Here is a 7,411-nt window from a genome sequence, read left to right on the forward strand (position 1 = left end):
CCGTCCCTGGAGGTGTTTAAGCAAAGACTGGCCATGGCACTGAGTGCCGTGCTCTGCTTGACGTGCTGGGGATGGGGCGTAGGCTGGACGCCGGTTGATCTCACAAGTCTCTGCCAAGCTCAGGGACTCTGGGCTTCTGTGCCACCCCAGCCTTTGGGGACAGCGTGCTGGTGGCTCAGAGGCTCCGTCCTTGCCTTGCCTTGCCCATCTCCTGGCTGCCAGGCAAGGGCCTTGTGACATCACAGCCTCTGTGGAACAGCGCGGGGGCTGAAAAGTGTCAGTGCTGCGTCCCCGTGCCCAGAGCCTGGGCAGAAGTCGGCTGGCAGGGACGGGCAGAGACTGTGCAGAGGTGTCAGCTCGTCCCGCAGCAGCACCATGCCCAGCCAGGGCATCTCCTGGCTCCTCAGGCTCTCGGTGCTCCTGCTCTTGCCTGGCCCACTGGAGCCTTGCAGCCGTGCCACAGGTGCCATTGCTGAGAACCGGGGTTTGCCTTGGATGGCCCCTTGCCAGAAAAGGCAGGAGAGGCTGGAGAGAGGGGAAGGAGGGGGGTCAGGCCGCTGGGATGGTGCCGGCGGGCCGTGAGCCCGAAGCCAGCAAGGCCTTGGGCCCACCCGGTGTCAGGGGAGGACTGAGAGCCCCCAGGGAGGAGGAAAGCTGGGCAGGCCCCAAGGCTCCTGGGCCTCTTCCTTGGCAGCCCTTTGGCCAAGGCCCCCAGGCAGAGGTGGGGCTCAGCCCCTGCCCAGCAATGGGGCACAGGCTGAGCCCCAGGGACACCAGACCCAGGCGGCCTGAGCTCTTCTTCCTGCAGCGTCTGCCTGGGGCAGCCCAGCCAGGCCTGAGTCTCTGCAGGAGAGGCCAAGCCCAGCCAGAGAGGGCTCAGCCCTCTGAGGCTGCACTCACTGCAAAGGGAACAAAACATTGACCCAGAGGACATCCTGCCCCCAAATGGAGAATTGGAAAGGTCAAGAATAAAAAAGTCATCCCCCTCCATTCTTCAAAGAATGTGATTTCTTTGCAGTGGCCGTGCCTGTTGCCAGGGGAGCAGAGCCACAGGCCCAGGAGCCGAGCGACAAGGTCAGGTGCTCTTGTGCTGGCCTGGTGGGCAAGGGCAGGGGATTGCAGGGCTCAGCAATGAAGCATTTCCCTCTTCTCTTTGGAGGGAATGTTGCACTCTGAGGGCATCCATCAGTTTGTGCCTTTGTGATGACAAAAAACTCAGTCTGAGGAACTGCTCAGAGACTTTGGATCTTTGAGCAGCAAAGGGATTTATTGCCGACTTCGGCAGCGAGCGTGGTTCGCACCACAGAGAACTTGCTCGAGAGTTTCACACAATATCGGGGTTGTATACAATTTTCATATATGATTAAATATGATAAATCATATTCATCTGATCACAACATCTATCTATGCATATTAATAATGGGTGGAGGTCAGGCAGAGTTTGGGCAGGACTTCTCTTGGCCCTCAGTTCTGGGAGGGGTTTAGGTGAGTCTGGGGTCTCTGCTCCTCTTCATCAGTTCCCAGTGTCCCCATCCTGGTCCCTCATGTTCCCATTCCATTCCTGGTGTTCCCATTCCCATTGTTCCCATCCCATTCCTGATGTCCCCATTCCCAGTCCCTGGTGTCTCCAACCTGCTGCCGATGTCCCCGTTCCCTTTCCTGGTGTTCCCATCCCTGTTCCTGCTCTCCCCAGGCTGCTCCCAGTGTCCCCAGCATGGTCCTCCAGGTCCCCATTCCCATTCCTGGTGTCTCCATTCCCATTCCCAGTGTCCCTGTACCTATTCCCGGGGTTCCCACCCCAGTTCTGTTTTCCCCATTCCCATTCCTGGTTTCCCCATTCCCATTCCTGATGTTCCCATCCCAGCTCTGTTTTCCCCATTCCCATTTCTGCAGGTCCCCATTCCTGGTGTCCCCATTCCCAGTTCCTGCTGTCCCCAACCTGCTCCCAATGTCTCCATTGCTATTCCTGCAATCTCCACCCCATTCCTGATGACCCCAGCCTGCTCCAGGGTCCCCAACCTTCTCCTGGTCATCCCATCCTGCTCCTGGTGTCCCCATCCCTTTCCCCATTGTCTCCTGGTGTTCCCATTTCAATTCCTGATGTCTGCAACCTACTCCCAGTGTCCCCATCCCTGTCCCCAATGTCCCCATCCAGCCCCCCTGTCCCCATTCCCATTCCTGGTTCCCACAGAGGAACTGCCGGATGCCGGAGGAGGAGCCAGGATTTCTTGCCCAAAGCAGGAGATTTTCACACCCAAATTAAAGCCTCAGGAATAATTGTGGTCCTGGGTTTCACACGGGAAAAAGCAGGAAGTTGATCCATGGGGAAGAGCCGCAGGGGGGCCGGGGTGGGTGGGAGCAGCGGGATGAGCTCTGCCAGCAGCTCCTGCCTTTCCACAGGGAGAGGGAAGGGGCGGATCCAGCTCTGGGATCGCTCAGGCCGTGATTCCTGCTGGGATGAGAGTGGGGAAAGGAGTCACCATGTCCCTGTTCCCATCCCAGGGGATGGAGCCGGCTGTGGAGCCCAGGGAGAGTAGGAACTGCTGCGGATTCCCACCTGATCCTGCTCCGTCCATCCCACCCCAATCCCACTCCAGAATCCAGCCATGATCTCAGTCCACAATTCCACCTGATCCCACTCTGGAATCCTGCCCTGAGCTGCAATCCCCTTCCAATCCCACTCCAGCCATTAGGTCCCCATTCCCCTCTGGAATCCCGGCATCCATCCTGGGATCCCTGCACAGAGGATCTGGATCCACACACGCTGCTGGGACTCACTGGTGGGCGCGGGGTCATATCCATTCCCCTCCCTCTTCCCTCTGGAAAGAAAGTGGGATCAGCACCCGTGGCACAGGATCCCCGGAATGCTGCCGGGCGGATCCGTGCCCCTTGCCGACCCCCATCCCGGGAGTTACCGGATCGGAGCTTCCAGACACCGACTGCCACGAGGCCGATGATGATGATGATGGCAGCGATGACGGACACAGTGTCCTAGTTAGAACAGCTGGGACCGATTCCTCACTGGATGGGTGTAGCCCAAAAGTGTGTATTCTATGGCCTTCCATGCCATTTTCCCAGGAACTGTTGTCGGGGGGGGAGGGGGCCTGCGAGGTGGGGGGGGTGTCCCTGTCCTCATACCCTTTTATGGAATTCCCCGCTCTGAGAATTCTCATATCCTTTTATGGAATTCCCCGCTCTGAGGGAAGAACTAAGCATCCTTTTATGGAATTCCCCGCTCTGAGGGAATCACTGACCATTCCTGCCTGAACTGGAGAATATATAAACCTGGAGTTTCAGAACCTTTCCACCACTCGTGGGATCCAGAGGAAGGCTGCAGCTCACCACTCTCAACCAGACTGAGACCACCACCCTCAACTGGACTGCAATCACCACTTCTGACCAGACTGCAACAGCTCTCCCACCAGCAGGTTTTTTTCCCCTCTCCCTTTACTTTGGACTCGGGGGGGGGCCAAGGAAAACCACTTTGTTCATGCCCCAGGGTGCTGGGTTATACATTTGGGTTTTGTGGGTTAAAACCAATTGCTTGTCTGTATAATCAGACTTATTGGGCAAGGGGGGCCCAAGGGGGGCCCAAGGGGGGCCCAAGGGAGGCCCAAGGGGGCTGGTCCAGGGGGGGAAGGGCTGCAGGGGGCGGATCCCGGAGGAGGAAACCCGCCAAAAGCGGCGGCCCAGCCGAGGGAGGAGCCGAGCGGGAGCACAAAGAAGAGCAGCCCAAAGGTCCCGGAGAGGGGGAAGGCCTTGGAGTGTGGAGAGGAGGGGGGGCCTTGAGGCGGGGTGGGAGCCGAGAGCGCCAAGAGGTTTGCGAGGGTGGGAGGCGAGAGAGGAGGGCCGGCCGGCCCCGGGAGGCAGAGTGGGGAGAAGTGAGCCCTGGGACCCCCTGGCAACACTAAAGAGGACCCCGGAGAGTGGGAACACCCCTGAGTCACGGGACCCCCGGCAGCCCAGAGAAGGGGGACCCCCAATGCAGGCAGAAGTGCCATCAGACCAGACAGGGGGGACCCCCCTAACCCCAGAGAGCAGAGAGGGGGAACTCCTGCGAGGGGTTTTTGGGCTGATTGTTGGTGTTTTGGGGGGTTTTTATGGGCACAAGATGCCCGGTGAGTCCTAGAGCTGGACTTGGGCAGGAGGAACCCCCAAGGCAACGCGCTCACCCCTTGTTTCCCTCCTTCCCATCAGGATTTCTGCTTCCCAAAGCTTGGGCGGATGGAGGAGGAGGCTGCGAGGAAGAGGAAGATGCCTTGGGCCCCCCAGGCAGGTGAGGAGGAAGTCAGTGCCCCTTTGGGTGGGTCTTTTGTCTTTTGTGGCCGTCCTGCCGGGGTCGGAGTTGGGGGGATGTCCTTGGGCTTCCCTGTGGGCCGGAGGCAAATCCCCTGCGTGTCCTTGTTGGTTCCTGCCCCAGGCCCCGAGGTGAGGCCGGAGAGCGCGGAGGACAAATCCCCCCGGCAGAGCCTGGTGGGAGAGGCCGTTTTGAAGGGCTCCCCGGCGCAGGAAGGCAGCGGGGAGGAAAAGGGCCGGAGATGCCCCCGCAGGAGGGGCTCCAAAGCCATCCCAGGGGGCTGTGAGGAGGAAAGAGCCAGCGTGTGCCGGGAAGGCGGCCGGAGCTTGAGGCGGAGCTGCGAGCTGGTGGTCCCTGAGCAGCCTCCCAGCAGGGAAAAGCCCTTCAGGTGTTTGGAATGTGGGAAGAGCTTCAGCAAGAGAACCAACCTCCAGAGGCACCAGCACATCCACAGTGGGGAACGACCCTACACGTGTGGGGCGTGTGGAAAGAGCTTCAATCAGAGCTCCAACCTGCTCCAACACCAAATGATCCACAGTGGGGAAAGGCCCTACATGTGTGAGGAATGTGGGAAGAGCTTCAGTGACAGCTCCACCCTGCGCACCCACCGTCGCATCCACAGTGGGGAACAACCCTACACGTGTGCGGAATGTGGGAAGAGCTTCAGGAAGAGCTCCACCCTCCACAATCATCGACGCATCCACAGTGGGGAACGGCCCTACACGTGTGCGGAGTGTGGGAAGAGCTTCAGGCAGATCTCCCACCTGCTCCGACACCAGATGATCCACAGTGGGGAAAGGCCCTACACGTGTGAGGAATGTGGGAAGAGCTTCACTCAGATCTCCGACCTGCTCCGACACCAGATGATCCACAGTGGGGAAGGCCCTACACGTGTGCGGAGTGTGGGAAGAGCTTCAGGGACAGCTCCAGCCTTTGCAAACACCGTTGCATCCACACCAGGGAATGGCCCTACAAGTGCTTGGAATGTGGGAAGAGCTTCAGCACAAGCCCCAAGCTACTCAGCCACCAGCACATCCACACTGGGGAACAGCCCTACACGTGTAGGGAATGTGGGACAGCTCCACCCTCTACACCCACCGTCGCCTCCACATCAGGGAGAGGCCCTACAACTGTCGGAATTGTGGGAAGAGCTTCAGGCAGAGCTCTTCCTTGACCTCCCACCAACGGACCCACCAGTAATGGAAGCCCCGAGTGCCCCGACTGCGGGAAGAGCTTCGGCCGCTGCTCCAACTCCATCAGCCATGGGAGGACCCGCGTTGGATGATCCACAGGGACCCCCGTTGGGCACAGACCTGGTGTGCTGGTTTAATGGTAAACCAGCAGGGGAAATGTCAGCGGTGACACCTGGAATGGGATGGAACACCTGGAAAGGGAATGAGAATGCCTGGAATGGGAATGGGGACATAAAGAATGGGATTGGGACAAAAGCAATGGGATGGGAACACCAGGAATGGAAATGGGAAGACCTGGAATGGGAATGGGGACATTGGGAGCAGACTGGGGACACTAGGAATGGGAATGGGGGCAGAAGGAATGGGAATGGGGACACGTGGAATGGGGAGGGAACACCTGGAATGGGAACACCTGGAATGCAAATGGGGACACCAGGAATGGAAATGGGGACACCAGGAATGGAAATGGGAACACCTGGAATTGGAATGGAGACTCCTGGAATGGGAACACCTGGAACGGGAATGGAGACACCTGGAATGGGAATGGGGACACCAGGAATGGAAATGGGAACACCTGGAATTGAAATGGAGACACCTGGAATGGGAACACCTGGAATGGGAATGGGGACACCAGGAATGGAAATGGGAACACCTGGAATTGAAATGCAGACACCTGGAATGGGAACACCTGGAATTGGAATGGAGACACCTGGAATGGGAACACCTGGAACGGGAATGGAGACACCTGGAATGGGAATGGGGACACCAGGAATGGAAATGGGAACACCTGGAATTGAAATGCAGACACCTGGAATGGGAACACCTGGAATTGGAATGGAGACACCTGGAATGGGAACACCTGGACTGGGAATGGAGACACCTGGAATTGGAATGGGGACACCAGGAATGGAAATGGGAACAGCTGGAATTGAAATGGAGACACCTGGAATGGGAACACCTGGAATTGGAATGGAGACACCTGGAATGGGAACACCTGGAATTGGAATGGAGACACCTGGAATGGGAACACCTGGAATGGGAATGGGGACACCTGGAATGGAAATGGGAACACCTGGAATTGAAATGGAGACAACTGGAATGGGAATACCTGGAATTGGAATGGAGACACCTGGAATGGGGACACCTGGAATGGGAATGGGGACACCTGGAATGGAAATGGGAACACCTGGAATTGGAATGGAGACACCTGGAATGGGAACACCTGGAATTGGAATGGGGACACCAGGAATGGAAATGGGAACACCTGGAATTGGAATGGAGACACCTGGAATGGGAACACCTGGAATGGGAATGGGGACACCTGGAATGGGAACACCTGGAATGGGAATGGAGAAACCTGGAATGGAAATGGGAACACCTGGAATTGAAATGCAGACACCTGGAATGGGAACACCTGGAATTGGAATGGAGACACCTGGAATGGGAACACCTGGAATGGAAATGGAGACACCTGGAATTGGAATGGGGACACCAGGAATGGAAATGGGAACACCTGGAATTGAAATGGAGACAACTGGAATGGGAACACCTGGAATTGGAATGGAGACACCTGGAATGGGAATGGGGACACCAGGAATGGAAATGGGAACACCTGGAATTGAAATGGAGACAACTGGAATGGGAACACCTGGAATTGGAATGGAGACACCTGGAATGGGAATGGGGACACCAGGAATGGAAATGGGAACACCTGGAATTGAAATGGAGACACCTGGAATGGGAACACCTGGAATTGGAATGGGGATACCAGGAATGGAAATGGGAACACCTGGAATTGGAATGGAGACACCTGGAATGGGAACACCTGGAATGGGAATGGGGACACCTGGAATGGGAATGGGGACATCAGGAATGGGAATGGGGTCACCTGGGCTGGGAATGGGAAGATTGGGAATGGGAA

General features: G+C 57.4%; 1 long non-coding RNA gene across 1 annotated transcript; it reads right to left on the reverse strand.

The window, feature by feature from the left end:
* Positions 1-2,212: 2,212 nt before the first annotated feature.
* On the reverse strand, positions 2,213-2,987 carry LOC103755086. The gene is made up of 2 exons (XR_003916462.1): positions 2,916-2,987; positions 2,213-2,817 (listed from the first exon to the last, which is right to left on the reverse strand). It is a non-coding gene; the product is annotated as an uncharacterized LOC103755086 (long non-coding RNA).
* Between the last annotated feature and the right edge of the window lie 4,424 nt (positions 2,988-7,411).

This window comes from Manacus vitellinus, unplaced genomic scaffold (assembly GCF_001715985.3).
Source record: "Manacus vitellinus isolate BGI_N305 unplaced genomic scaffold, ASM171598v3 ctg7180002429988_pilon, whole genome shotgun sequence".
Taxonomy (NCBI): Eukaryota; Metazoa; Chordata; class Aves; order Passeriformes; family Pipridae; genus Manacus; species Manacus vitellinus.